General features: G+C 31.3%; 1 long non-coding RNA gene across 1 annotated transcript; it reads right to left on the reverse strand.

The window, feature by feature from the left end:
- Positions 1-6,849: 6,849 nt before the first annotated feature.
- LOC123696961 lies at positions 6,850-8,517 on the reverse strand. Its single transcript, XR_006752157.1, has 2 exons — positions 8,032-8,517; positions 6,850-7,703 (listed from the first exon to the last, which is right to left on the reverse strand). It is a non-coding gene; the product is annotated as an uncharacterized LOC123696961 (long non-coding RNA).
- Positions 8,518-16,600: the final 8,083 nt, after the last annotated feature.

Here is a 16,600-nt window from a genome sequence, read left to right on the forward strand (position 1 = left end):
CACACGTTTTTTCAGATATTTCAATTATACATTTTTTTTAAACTACTTATAATTAATAGAAGACTTTACATTATTATTTAAAATTACATATATTTATACTTTCTTCATACATTTCTCCTTTAATAACATATTGAACAATATATTTTCTTATGTTACATATTTATTTACATAACTTATCGATAGCTCAACACGCAATTGATACCTACCCATCCCTATTTGTCACACACACATTTATATAGTATCTATAGCTCATCTGCCTTCGATGCGCACTAAGCAATTTGTGCAATACACGCGCTCTATACTATTCTAATATTATAATACTCTAAGCTTCTACTGGTAGCAGCAAGTAATATTTATTAGTTACACCAAGTACTTCCATAATTATGTTGTGCTAATTAATAAATTCCTAGTACCTACTTATCTCAGTTTATAAAGTTGTAAATGCTTACTTTATTTACTTTTATATTTACAATCTGACACAAACACTTTTACATTGCTTACATAATAAAAATTGATCACAATTTACTTTTGATATATTTTACACTGTGGCATAGCGCACGTTACGAAAAACAAACGACGCGAGGAGCGCGAGGAGCGCGAGTCACGCGAACCGCCCCCCACACTTCACATCCTAAAATCTTGCTTCGCGTTGAAATACCTCGCGTTAAGCACGAGATATTCCAAATTCTGTTTTATGTTTGTAGCTTTTCATTGACGTATTTTATTATCCTGACAATAATTATTTATTAAAAATAATGTTTGCACATTGTCACGAACTTTCGATTTTAAAACTGTAAATTGTCGAAACTCGAAGCTTATAATGGCAAGCTTTGTTTTAATACATTCATTTAAAGAGGTAAATTACAGTGTGACCAATTTTGGCAGTGACACGAACATTGGCTTGTAATTTCACTCTAATCTGGTTAAACGTATCTCTACAGAAGTCGTGTAAGCTTTATTTTTACCGTCGTTTTCACTTGCGTCTGTTTTATCAATGTTTTAACACGGAAATTTAATTAACTACATAATATGTCTCTTTAAGGTTGTTTTAAGAGTACTGAAATGATTAAAAATTATTATAACAAACTTGTTTGATATTTCAACTTCCTCTTTCCGGAGTGAATGTGTGAAAAGTATCGGAAATGTTTAAATTATTATTGTAAACAATTTTATTCCATGCAATATGTACTTACTTATAAAATGAAAGTCCTGTATGGAAATTTCAGTATATTAATATTTAGTGTTTGGCAAATATGTTGTACACTGACCAATTTTATTTCCTGCTTTTTAATTACGTATATTCGGAAAATGTACTTTAACATTCTTTGGTAGTTATTTCGCCTCGTCATCACTGAAATATGACATTGAAGAGGTGTGTAACCTTGATTTTTCTTCAATATGTGAATATGTCTCGTATAAAATGAAGTGCGTACATAATTATGAATGAAACACAACACATTTAGCACATCCTGGACGGTAAGTGCATGACTCGCGAATCAGAAGCGCTCTTGGGCGGACTAACTTGTTTTTAAATACAGTACTATTTGCTTATAACAATCGTACCGCTGTGAGACTACGAAAAGTTTCAACTAAGCACAATATTAATAAATAATACAATTTATATTAGTAGATGTACTTGTACAATAGAGGTAGAAAATTTTGATAATGAATTATTTTGAAAAGCTATTGAAACATATATGTGATATGACGTGATTTTTCATTTCATCTTCTTACATAGGGTATCCATTTTATAAGTGGTTACTATTTTAAGTAACTGGCTTCGTTCGAATCATATAAATTTGTGTACTAAATAATCTATTTTCTTAAATTGGTTATTGTATATTCTTTTGTGTGGTATCTGTATTTTGTGTTTGAAAATCCGCGTTGACTATGCAAAACGTACTTGTCCACAGCGCTAACAGGAAAACTGCGAGTGTTCCGAAGTCCACAGCATTAGCGTTATCAGGATCTAAACCAGCGACCGTACTCGACATTCCTCGTGAGATAAGGGTTTTCTAGTGAAACAGCTTCACTCTGAACGCTTATTTCCGATAACAATTTGTAAGGAAATGTGTTGGATGCAGTAAACATTATGTTATTTGCCGACATAGAAATCGAGTTGATTCGTGGGCGGCGCAATATTGCGACGTTATGGGGGATTACAGCGTGTGTTATAATTATTTGCTGATAAAATGTGTGGCGCTTGCGAATATTGCATGACGGTAATACGGCTCTTTATGTTAGCAGATGTCTTAATGCTTGTCAGCGTATTTAATCACTGTTTGTGATAAAGGCTCTATTCGTATGTATAGTTGTGTTGCTCTTTGCTCCTCAGGAAAAAGAAACTTGGAGTCAGGTTTTGCCTCACAGGCAGGATTCTAGTTAACTTCAGTTACATACTTAGTAACCTTTACCTCTAGTAGTAAGTACGTAAAAAGCACAAGTGTATATGTATCCTCTAAATCTATAGGACTGAAATTTAATACGACCAGACAGAAGTTTGACGAGCCCTCATACACACGGATGGCTGCATTATTATTTACCTAATTATTATCCATAACTCTATTAAACGAATAATCTACGACGCAAATTGGGGCTTGAGTGTTTGCTACTTTTAAAGCTGTTCGCGCATGTATGAATATAATATCTCGAGAGTTAGATAAACAGACTTCATCTCGGACTATGAGCTATGTCGTAATCGTAAATTTAGTTACATTTGTTTTTAGTTAGGAGCTTCTGATGGAATTGTTATTGTATATGCTTTGATTTGATTTTATATTTCATTTTATAAACATTTTTGAAAAGTCATCGATGTGTTGGGTAAACTGTGATAGGATTGCTACGAAGAAATAAGTTTAATTGTAAATCTTTACTGAATATAAGTATCTATATGTGTATAGATATTCTTTGTTTATACCGTCTTGAAGAGAAAGAGTTCATACCATTTATACGTAGATACATAGTTGCCATTAGATTATTATGATGTCTTCATAGTAGATAAAATTGATTGTCTGTACCTTTAATGATGTTAAGTCTGAATAATGGGTAGCTATGTTTTGCTTATTATAATGAACGCAATCCATTTTATAACTCTACGATTCTTCCTACAATTACAATTGAAAAAATCATAACATAGGTACAGTACGCACCTGTCAATTCTATGCTGTTTTTTCATTGAAGACAGTAAATAAAGTGAATCGAAGGCCATGGTCACTTCATACCTGATAAGGTTAAATATACACTAAAGTATTCGAGATGGCAGGTTGAAAGACGTTTTATTTGTATGTAATTAGTCTGTGCAACTGTTATGTGGCTTGGTCGAGGAGAATAAACAATCGAGTGTCAACACTTGAAGGAGCGATGACTCGGTGCGCCGGCGCATCCACTCGCCTTGAAACCTTCGTCTTTTTGTTATTAACCTTTAAAAAGTTATTTTGAAAATCTCTATTGTGGAAGATAAATAGACCCATAAATATACATTTTATTGAAGTTTTAAACAATAAACCATCACAAGTATTTGACAAGATCAGTTGAGTATGTAACAAGTGTGGTATCATGTTCTACAAACATTGCAATGATGTAAAAACATTAAAAATAAATGTTATGATAACGAGTGTTTGTATACACAAAACCCAGTTAAATATTGAAAAACTGTAGTGATTTTTATTACATTATATAAAGATAATTTTACACACTATAACATTACTTTATTTCAAAATGTTTGGTGAGAAATTCTTTCTATATAAATGATTTCTTGGTATTTGACTTGACTCAGTTTCTTATACCTATAAATGGAATGAAATAAACACGTCATATTTGAGACCTCTTTGAAATTTTATTCGTAGTTTTAGAGCAATCAAACGAAACAACTTAAATGGTTAATGTTAATGTTACAAAATCATTTGTAGCACTAAAACCATATCCATAGAAAGCAAGTCACACACCTACAAATGTCTTCAATTACACATGTTTATTTACTGAAAATATGGTTACGTAAATTGAATGGTAAATTTTTATAGGTGATAAATTACACTTTAAACATTTTTAGAGGCATCGATCATTCGTAATTTATAGAACGATTTTATCGCTACTTTTACATTAATAGTTTAACATTCAAGTAATATCTTCGAAGTTAATACTCACTATAAAATTACACTTTTATACGTCAAATTTTCATTTTATATTTATTTGGATAAGATTGATGTTACGACGGATTATTGTTAATTTCACAAGTTTTATATTAATATGGGAGATAAACTCAGGCGGGATAAGTACGAGATTAGTCTGAAATCTATACGAATAATTCACGAGATAACCATTGAATAGCTAACAAATGTGTGAACAAAGTTATGTATGAATTGTATTTTATAAAAATATGTTACGTTGGGATGATAATACGTAGTAATCACGAGATTATCGACGCCCACCTGGCTTCCCATAGAGGTTATACAAGCTCGGAATCAACATGGATATATGAAATCACATGTATTTTTCTACTATTGATTTTTATATGTCTCCGTTGTTCAACAATTTTTATAGCTGAGGAGACAAGGAAGACTGTTGTTAAGTTCTTAATAATAGCTGGACAGCGATGTTCATGGATTATAATAGGTACAGATTTTATCAACTTTATTTGTAAGAGCATAAGAGATTAGCAACTAGAGTAAATACAAATTTTTATATATTATTATAAAGATGATAAAATGTATTCTGTATCTTTGACGAAGATATGCTCATGTTTGTATGTTTAATCACGAAAGCACGTGTTTTGAGACTTTAGTGACATATGAAGTGGATGATCAAAGTAAAACATTGATATAAAAATTCTTTGCTCTATTATATCACCATACTTCCTAAATTCTCACGTAGAACCAAATTGAATAAAAAGCTGTTATTCTAATCGTATAAATGTTAAGCCATAAGCGAGCTACGGGATTTATTCGAAAGTCATACTGATTAGCTTTAAATAAAGCAATTTAAAAATGTAGAGGTGTGATATTATTGATTAGACACGAAAATATTGAATTCATTAATTTTGTTGCTTTATAGTTTCCCTGTAATTTAATAAATACCTTTCTCCGTAGACGATATCCGTTCGGAGCTTGTTCTGAATAAATTATTGACAATACGATTTTATATTGTTTTATTGGTGAGGTACTTTCTATATTAACACCATGGGAGATGATGCAATTGTAACGGATAATCTATGTTGTAAAATGTAGGCTTTGATGTGCTTTTGTTTCCTTAAAAAATATACTATGAAAGTTTTTACTATACAGGGTGTCCCACTGTTGGTATACTAAGCTCAAAGGAGGTTATAGTTTTGCATACGCTGAGTACGAAAAAAAATACTTATAAAATTCCAGACCCATTTTAAGCCGCCCAACTTTGCCACCAGCACGTGAGCTATCGTTTAAGATTATGTTTTCATAGAGAGAATGCTCACATTAGACAAGCGGTATATGCCGGCTGCGCGAAGATAAAGAAGAAAACATGGATTTTCAGGAAAAATTTAGCAAACAATTTTTGACGTACCTATTTAAACAAAAGTTTAAGTATTTTTTACGTGATCAGCAAAACTACAAGTCTCTTCGCGCTTAGTATATCAATAGTGGGACTCTGAATATTTTTACTTAACGGTGTATTTTTTTATAAGCAAGACATAAAAAGGCATGCAATGGAATCCAATAACTCAGAATAAATAATAATTGTTTTTCGTCGTTTCTTTCAACTCTGCTTCAGTACGATTGCTCACTTAGAGCAGATTTTTCAATCCTTGGTTAAAACTTATTCACCGAATAACGTATTAAACTACCATTTCAAAAATGTATTCTAATTGTCCGTATTTGACAGTTTACAGGTGACATTTTAAAATGTTCGTGTAATACTTTATTGGACGGATAAATTTTAACCAAGGATTGAAAAATCGGCCCTTAAAAAAATGCTTTTATATTTAGTCAAATTCTGGATATAATTTTAGTTTCTGCGACTGATTTGCTTCGATTTAATTAGGTACTGGATTGCATAATGATGATGTGTAAGTATGGGATAAGGCATGCTTTCATCTCTAATAAATTCAGTAGAAAACATGAGAGAGATTTCTAAACATTTTATGGCATTTGAAGATCACTCGTTTATTGCGTTTTTATTGTTGTTTAATATTGCCATAAATGTTTAATTTATTACCTGGTAACTAATACTCCATTTCCTATACTTTATTACTTGAATTTTAAATTTATGATTAGATTTTTCATTCATATATAGATCTTTAGGAAAAGTATCTTTGTATATCTACTTATTCGTAATTCTTTATATTATCTGTATAAAATAGACTTGATAAATAGATTAGTAAAGGAATTATTAAATAAATATTGCTATTTGGTAACTATTATTTGCTAACCACAAAGAGATTAATTAAACATTAGATACTAATTTTGGCGTCCGGCGCGTCGATTGTACAATATTTAGATTCTGCCTTTGCTTATAAATCTATTGATTTACTAAAAATAGATTCTTTTTTTGGTATGGTTATGTCACTTATTAAGTAATTAATCACCTTTTTATATCGCAATTTATTTCCATCGATGAATAAAACGCGATTGACATAAATAAAATATTAGTTCAACAATATTTATTTTATGGGTCATTGTCAAATTTTGCGCAGGTAAACGTAACTGCAGATTTCAAAAATGTGAAAAAGAAAATATTTTAAAATTGAACTTTTCTTTATGCCCGTGCCTGTTAAAATAACTGAAGTATCTGTAATTCAAGTTGGCCGAGATGTTTAGCTAATAATTTAAGATTTATTTCAGATTTAGTGCGTCAGGGTGGAGAAAAAATACAACTCTGTTATTATTACACTTTACCTTTTATCATTAAATTAAATAAGCCAGTCGCACATATTTTGGCTTTTATATTAATTACAGTCTTATATCTTATAATCACCATTAGAAGCACAAGCTTTTTTTAAGTTTAACAGTAATTTATTTACAATTTTAGTCAACTCTGTTACTTTATGAATAATAACAAACCTTAAATTCTACACTACTCCATGAAATATCTGTAAATTAACAGCTAATTACAACATATAACCGCTTCATTAACTGACAAATTAACCTATTGTAATTTAGCAGTATTATATTGAATAGCTTTTCCTAAATTTCGTAACTAAGTTCTTTAATCTTCGGGACACGAAAGTAACAGAGTTGTAACACAGTAACTTAGTTGTTCTTTTTGTACTATAAGTGAATAAATTGCATACTTTTGATATGTCGTCACGTTCGAAAAGGTTGATTTTGGTTCTAAAAACATTTTTCTTACATGTGGGCTGATTTTTTTCATATGAAACTTTGATCCACAGCAAGACACTCTTGTATAATTTGTATTTCCTGCCTAGACATTTTAACGGCCTTCTTGTCGAATATTTTATCAATAGCATACTTTTCCTTCAGATTCTTAACTTTTTCATGGCCATTTTTAATAGCATTTACTGGATTTTCTGGATTGCCGTCCTTATTTTTAGACTTCTTTCGTTTTTCTCTGTTGCATTGTTTTTTATACGTCTCCTATCTCTTGTTAACTGTTTCTAATTGTTACTTAAATTTTATATAACCTGTAAATAACTTCGATCTGTTTCTGTTAACTTGCTTGCTTCTCAGCTGGCGTGAGAGGCATTTTAAGGGCGTTAATAACGGCAGAATAACCTGTAACAATATCTTCAAAGTTACATTTAATTAAATATGATTTATTTACATATAACAACTCAAAATTACTTTGGGAAACCGATTCTTAAGAAAAAAAATTATTACAAATATAAAATTTCAAACAAAAGTTACAGAATACATGCTTACTCAACTCTGTTACCATGAGCTAAGTATCAGAATGATGATAACAGAGTTGTAAATTTTACATTCTAAAAGACATAAATCATAGAATAATGCATTTAGTTATTTTTTTATTTCAAATTGAGCATAATTACCCCTTAAACAACAAAGTGAACGTAAGTTAATAGAAAAAAACGGTTTTACTTACTTTAATAGGTAGGTAACAATGTTGATGCGGAATAAAAACACGCGGCACGTTCAGCGCCACGCGGTCGACTGAGATTCAATGTACCCCACCCCCAGACCTAACGAACGACCACAATGGCTGCAGAAACCTCGCTCAAGCTAATAGAAAGTCGAAAACAGCGCCACCTCTATTTTGAGTAATGATTTATTTAGTAACATAGTAGTGCACACGATTCCAAACACTACGTGGGACAAAGTTAAAATATTTTTTATAAAATAAATCTTAGCACTGATCGGGTTGAAAATGTACTTTTAGAAATATTCGCAATATTCTGTTTATATTAATATTTTAATTGATGTGGGTTGGTATATTGGAAATTGTAGTTATTTTATATTTTCTGTAACGAAGTGCTACTTGGGACAGGTCAAATTTGTATGGAAAACCCTTCTGTTACCAGAAAAAACCACAATGTTACTTTAAAAAATAAAATAAAAAATGAAAACTAAGTCTTTATTTTTAACCGACTTCAAAAAAAAGGAGGAGGTTATCAATTCGGCCGGTATATTTTTTTTTTTTTTTTTTTTTTATGTATGTACACCGATTACTCCGAGGTTTCTGAACCGATTTACGTGATTCTTTTTTTGTTCGATGCGGGATGGTGTCGAATTGGTCCCATAAAAATTTTATTCGGCTAGGCTTAGTAGTTTTTATTTTATGAGCATTTTTGTCTGTACTCGATGACTTAATTTCAATGTAGCAAGTAACTTTGATTCACTTCCCGGTAACCGATTGAGCTGAAATTTTGTATACGAATGTAAATTGGATAGCGATGAAACATTATCATGACATGGAGCTGATCTGATGATGGAATCGGAAGGTGGCCATAGGAACTCAGTAATATATTGACTCAACTTTATCGAGTTTGGGCTCGTTTGATTCGTGTTGAAAAATACACTAAAAAGTATTAAATAAAAATAACTGCGTTAAAAACAACCGACTTCAAAAACGGAAAAGTAAGAAATAAAAAAGATTTGATATTATTAATTACTACATATTATTTTTATGTGCTATTTATTAAATAGGTTTGAAGTCGGTGCCAAACACTAAGCACTTAGTATTAAGCCCATGCACCGACATCAAACCTTTTTAGTAAATAGCACATAAAAATAATATGTAGTAATTAATAATATCAAATCTTTTTTATTTCTTACTTTTCCGTTTTTGAAGTCGGTTGTTTTTAACGCAGTTATTTTTATATTAATATCTGTTTATTAATGCGATTAAGTTTGTATTTGCTGTAAGTTTTTAGTGACAGTTAATTTTTTAATGGTATAGAAGTAAAAAAGTTTTGAGGGACAAGTTAACCTGCGCAAAATTTGACAATGACCCTTATACGTATACTTCAATAAATCACATTACGGATTTAGGACGGATATGAGTTCACTAATCTTAGAAATATTTCCTTACTTCAATATTATACATTACTAGCTGTGCCCGCGACTTCGTCCGCGTGGAATAGCGACTGCATAGTATTTACTACTTTACATACAATTATTTAGTAAACACGTACTACCATAAACAATTCAAAGAATTGTTAAAAGAATTTATTACTAATCTAAGCTAAAAAACTTACTTACTTTCCGGAAATCCGGGGCATTCTCCGGGGATATCCGGAAAATACCTGTAAAATATCTGGAAAATCCCCCGGAAAATGTGTGAAAATGTACGGGAAATACCCGGAAAATGTCCGGAAAATATCCGGAAAATGTGCGAAAATGTTCGGGAAAAGCGTGGAAAATGCCTGAAAAATCTCCGGAAAATGCCAGGGAAATGTCTGGAAAATATCCGGAAAAAGCGTGGAAATTGCCCGGAAAATGCCTGAGAGATGTCCGGAAAATTCCCGGAAAATATTAAAAAAATGCGTGAAAATGTCCGGAAAAAGCGTGGAAAATGCCTGGAAAATTCCCGGAAAATGTCCGGAAAATTCTCGGAAAATATCCGGAAAAAGCGTGGAAAATGCCACTTCAAATTTGCGAAGTAATTAAAGCAGACAACCAAAAAAAGAAAAAGAAAGCTAAAATCTTTCATAATAAATGTATAGTAGTATATGGGATATTCATATTTCATATGTACTTAATGTATGGGAGGGTTTAAAGATAATTTTTTTAGATATTTTTCGATTTATTTAAAAAAATGATTACGGCCATTTTACTCATTAGGTTAAGTACTTTCGATATCAGTTTAAAGTTTTTTGTTATCAGCTGTAATACTTACAAAAAATAATCGCCTGTGCACACTTAACGATTACCACCCTGTATATGAATGCCTTAGCAAATGTTCGCCGTGATTATTTAAATGATCATAATTTTTTTTATTAATGAAACAATTGACATGAATTAATATACACTTAATGACAAAAAAAAAATTAACTACACTTTTGGGTTCGGGATCAATTTAATAATACCTGCTAATTTTTTTTACATATTTTCATTGTATAAAATCGTAACATAATTTCATTTATGTATTGGTCTATTAACACATAGATAATAATATCTTCCCAAGGTACTAAATTTTAATAAAAAAGTTGTTTTTGTTATTTATATCTAAAGAGGAGCTTTTTTAATAGACAGAAATAAACATTAAATTTTTATAAGTTTTATGGACGCTGAATGTAATGCAAATGGGCAAATATTAAAAGTAAAATTAGGTATTTAAAATAAATAAATGAAACAACTACCTATGTACCAATTACAGAAAAATTTTTTTTCGGTTGAAAATTGCTGGATCATGAGTATAATTCTTTATCTCTTACCTTGGGCAGTCTGGAAGAGATCGCTAGTAAGCTAGGGATAAGACCGCCTTATGTTATTATACATACCGTGTTAATCCATTTGGTATGATTGTAAATATTTTACTTGGTATGGTACGTATATTAAATTCATAAATAATATGTACTCTGATCCCAGTACGATCTGTACCGCGATAGCCATAACGATAATAAAACACTCAGATAACAGTACCTAAAGCACGAATAAAAATCATACTTGTAAAGTAGTTGTGAGTGCAATATTTACGTTTCAAAATAACATTTTTTTATGGTACTAAAACGTAGGTAGATTCTCACGCTGATACGTGGTTGGCTGCCCCTTCTCTCACTCCCGAAAAATATCCTATAAAATTACCCAAGATTCTTCCAATGATTGTACCATACGTTGGACATAAACTTTAGGGTCCGTTCACACAGACCGGCTCTGAGAGGAGAGCAGATTCTTATCACGATGAAAACAGAGTTTTTAGTATTTGTAACTTAAGGTTTATTTTTGCGTGTGCACTGCTTTTGACATTAAGAATGCTTGAACGCGCTTGGTGTGAAATAATAAGAGGAGCTGACCGGCTCCGATCGCGTACTTTTTCTCGTTCGCGCAGCCGTTCAGCTCCGATTACATTCGCATCCGCTTTCAGATAGCTTCCAGCTGGTCTATGTGAAATAGTTGACGGCTCCGCTCCGACCAACTCCAAGCGTATACGATCCGGTCTGTGTGAAAAGAAAAATGCGCGCCGATGCTCTCCGAGCCTGTCTGTGTGAACGGACCCGTCAACAATTGACCACGCGCAAGGATACTAATTTCTACTACATCCTCACGCAAATCGTCAATTTTTATGAACATTGAATCTGTAAATAAAAAAAATCAAAAGATAACTTTACCTAATTTAATTAAAAAGCTACTAACAAATAAAATTCTATCAAGAACTAAAGTGACCTTTGGGCGTTTAATAGTCTTGTAAAAGTTATACATAAAAATAAAATTTCATCATTTTCTTATTTTGTCATAACTTCAATTCTAATTAAAAACATGAGTCTAACTATATAATTATAAAGAATAAATATAAAAGCTTCAACTTACCTTTTGTGGGAACGCAAGAAGGATTTTTAAAAATGTCACCAATGAACACAATCTACTATTACCAATATTAACTGTTAATGGAGGTTAATGGTGTCTTGTTTGACATCAAATAATAAACATCTACCCTCACTTGTAAAATTTTATTTAGTATATTCACATAAAATATAAGCACCTGAAGTGAACTCTGGGAAGACATGGGTTAAAAAGTTAAATAAATAAGTACAAATAAAAAACCCCACCAACATCATAATATTTAATTTTAAATTATAAATTTGCAAGAAGCGTTAAATATGTAAATTGATTTGATTTTAATGAAGTCTCATAGATGGCGCTGTTTCAAATTTGTCTTTATACTACTAAGATTCATTAAACTGTTTCTCTGCCAAAATTACGTAAATGACGTAGTTTTTATAGTGTAAAGCTAGAAAATAGCGTGGCTTACCCAAAAACAACATTTAAACATGAGTCTTTAGAATGTACGCTGTGTAATACACGGAATACGTAAGAAAAATAAAGGTTCACAGCTCCTCCCCCGGAGGTGATAGCATGATAATATGTAGCCTATAGCCTTTCCCGACCTGTTAGTAATATACATGCAAAATTTGAAGTCAATCTATGCAGTACTTTTCGAGATTAGCTCGGACAAATATACAGACAAACAGACAAACAGACAAACCGACAAACAGACAAACAGACAAAAATTCTAAAAACTATGTTTTTGGCTTCTATATCGATTATAGATCATGGATTATGTATTCTTTTAAAAAAATATTCAATGTACAGTTTTGACTTTCCTACGATTTTATTATATGTATAGATTTACTAGAAAAATAAATCCAAAATTCAGAAATAAGAATAAATTTAAATCCCTTGCAAGGACGCCGGGTTATCAATTTGAATAAAATATTTATTTATAATGCAAGAACAATTATTATCAAAAGCATATACTTTACCAAGTGTGCATGGATACAGATAATCACAATGTACAGAAAATTAAAATTCTTTGTTACCAAGACATTTAAATATCCAAAGTTTCGAAACACTGATAATAATAAATATTTCATGTTACAACAACATATTTCACAAGTGTTATTTCCAATATTATGACACGAACGGAGATTAAACACGAATTAATCCACGAAGGATATTTTTTATCATTTTAAGCTGTAAAAATTACTTAAATGTAATATTTTAAAGTAAATATTTTATAGCGAGAGTAATTGAGCAATTCGTATTTTTATCTGAAATAATTTGAAGAAAATCAATGTCCGAAAGTTGAAGAGATTACTGACATTAATTGAATAAAAAATAATAAAAAAGAAACAATAATCTAATATTTAAAAATGCAGTCTACTATTCTTGGTCTACAAAAGGTGCAGTAAAGAGCTTTTGACATTATGTTATTTAGGTATGTCTTTTTTATAGTTTTCACATAGATGGTACTTTTGTCATAAAGTCATAGGTTGAGTCATTATTAAAAAAATCTAATTTTAGTTTTTTCATAATATTGCTCTCAAGCAAGGGGTGATAATAAGCATCGTTTATAATTTATATCCCATTTATTTTAAGACTAGGATCTAATTTCAATTCGGTTTAATTTCATGCATTCGAATAATTTATTTCAATGATTAATTTCAAAATTACATTACATACTAAAATTAAAAGAAAATGTTGGTTTTACACCTAATAATTCCATACATAAAATAAATAGTATTCTGTAGATATGTATATCGTTTTAAATGATAATTCCCCTGACCTAATACACTTTGTTCATACCAATTAAAATGTTAACAATAGTAGCTTCCAGTGGCTTCATTGAAACCGGTTTGGCACATGCCCTGCATTGTCTCCAACATCTCTATCACGATTCACGAAGCTACTACATTTGGCAACCCAGATTGTCTATCAATCCTTATCTTATGCACGCAATAATCATCTTTATCTTCTTACAGCAAGGCTTAGATTAGCTTGATGATTTTTGCATTGTAAAGCTCGCGTTAATAGTAAAAACCGTTTTTATAAAGGTTTAATATATGCATTAGATTTAAATAAACATAGACCCTTGTAGTTATCTTATCGGATGCGAATAACTCGCACAATAGAAATAGTTAATCCCGGATTACGATCGTATTTCCAAAGGGTTGTTTTTTAAACGTTTTTCACCCTAGTCTAAATTAACTTTATAAGAATTTTAACTGAATACATTTTAATATAATAGGTATTTGTCAGTCTTATTTAAATACAAAATTTGTATACCTACTTAGGTACTAAGAAGCGACGTGGAAGCTTTTATGTTCTGCCAAGATTACCTCTTACAAACTTCCATTTTAAAATAATCGTATAATATGGTATGTTTTTCTTTTATGTTGTTAATTATAAACATTTTGAATAATTTCTTCTAATTTTGACAAAAATAAAATTTTATACAAACTATCATTTTGTGTGCAAAATACGACGTCAGAATTATAAATTCCTTTGCACAAAATAACAATACAGGATTTATTAAGCGCATTCTATGGAGCATCAATCAATGGTATTCAAAGCTACCCCATTTCGGTGACAGCCAGGAATCAATACTAAGGTGGGGTAAAACCAGAATCACTTCCGATATCACCCGTCTTTTGTTACCACCAATTTGTTAGAACCGTGACCGCAGGCGCACACGCAGACGTATCGATCATTATAATTTGATCGTTAACGTTCGACTCGGGGAAGTGCTGGTTCAATATTTTCTTTATTTGTGTTTACTGTTTGAAAAGGCAATGTCAATTAACGATATGTGAGGTAAAAGGAATTGTGCTTCCTGTGAGGAATAAAGATAGATATGCAGTAAATTTTTAAATTTGTTACTGAGTTTTCCTAGTATGTATTTAAGTTATATAAACCAAATTAATAAAGCGATCGATGTATAATGTACGTTCATGTATGTTGATTTTGCAAACAAACACGTTGTCCTTACTCAAATTTAAATTTTCCAGTAATTTATTCTGCGTAGTACAAGGTGTAACTTGTCTTACACATCGTCAATTAAACGATCAAAGATAGCGCCTCGCTCTCGAATTACTGAATCAGGCCCGCTGGAATTCACTTATGCGCAGATTACCAAAAACATCGACTGGTACAAATATGAAATTACACACGACAATATGATAACGCAACTCATGCGAAAATTAACACATGTACCCTCATTTAATTCTACGGCTTCGTGCGATTTTAATAAGGTATAATTTGGCGAATAAAAAACGACAATAGTGGTCGCATATCACACGGTTCCCGAAATCGATTTGTTTTACGTCGTCGTTATGATGGATCGAGCGCACGCGGCGCAACCCTTTCATTCATAACGGACGGATTTAGGGCGTGAAGGGTAAATGAATAATTTAATAAAGGGCCTCAAAATTCGCATACCGCAGCTGTGCCTGCATTTGTAATACGATTCTTTATTAGTCTTTAAGACATCGAAAGTTTATGCAAACTTTTGTCAATGCATTCTTGTTAAAATATTAAGATAGCCCTTCATTTATATACGTATAATGGCATTAACATACAGTTTGTTCAACAAAACATAACTACTATATTTAAAACAGATTCGAAAATTGGAACCAAATAAACATTCTAACAGGATATGTTTTCTAAAAATAGTTTTATCTAGCGCCACTACAGGTAAAAGCATACGATATTTTTATCCTGCAAGCAGCAAGTAGTTAAAAGGCTAACGTAGTCAAAGATATCGGATTTCTGTTTATTACTAGAGTCGGTAGCAAAAGTTGCTCCTACAAGTGAGATGTTCGCGAGATTGTTCGATAACAAGATAATCGAGGGAATATAAACAATTCGCATTTAAATACGGGTATTTTATTTCTACTTAACGCTTTCTTGTCAACAAAAGAAACACATACACTTTATATTCATAAGAATGAGTTACGACATTTATATCGCGCAGATCATAATAGTTTTATTGCATTTGCGAAACGCGGTAAGCGGAAATAGATAGAATTACGAAACATTTAACGATAATTCGATACCTTAATTACGTATAATAGGTATATCACTAAATTTCATACAAAGTTGTCATATCACGCGGCGATAATCGTAAATTTTACAAATTATTCATATGCATTTTCATCAGTGGCGGCAGACACTTATTAGAATGAAATGTTTACAGCAATATTTGTATAATATGACGTGATTTAGATTTGTTAATAAAGGTGTAAGGTTTCATACAGAAGTGTTTAATGTAACGGTCGATGGAGGTGAGATCGGAATGCACATTAGCGGGGAAAATGATTTATGACCCGCTTAATTTTAGATTTTTATGTCTACTTCATTAGACTTTTAGTTAATGAGGTGCGTGATTTGGTTTATTTTTGGTAGCTATGAGTTATTACAATATTATGTGTTAATATTTAATTTGTTAACTTCGCAAGAAAAAAAGCAAAAGTTTGTAGAGTCGATAATGCCTAATTTCCAAATACACATTACAGGTGCATAATAATTATTCCTATCCTTCAATGACTTTTGCTCAACTAAAGCTTTATATCAAAGTTTATAAAACATAGATAAACACACAACAGTACCATTAAAGCCATTGATATCACTTCAACGAAGTTGCAGTGCATCCTGCGCCTAGCATCCGTAGTCCTTGTTGTTAACTGGGTTATTTTGATACCGGACACAATGCTAGA

Source organism: Colias croceus, chromosome 13 (genome assembly GCF_905220415.1).
Source record: "Colias croceus chromosome 13, ilColCroc2.1".
In the NCBI taxonomy this organism is placed as follows: Eukaryota; Metazoa; Arthropoda; class Insecta; order Lepidoptera; family Pieridae; genus Colias; species Colias croceus.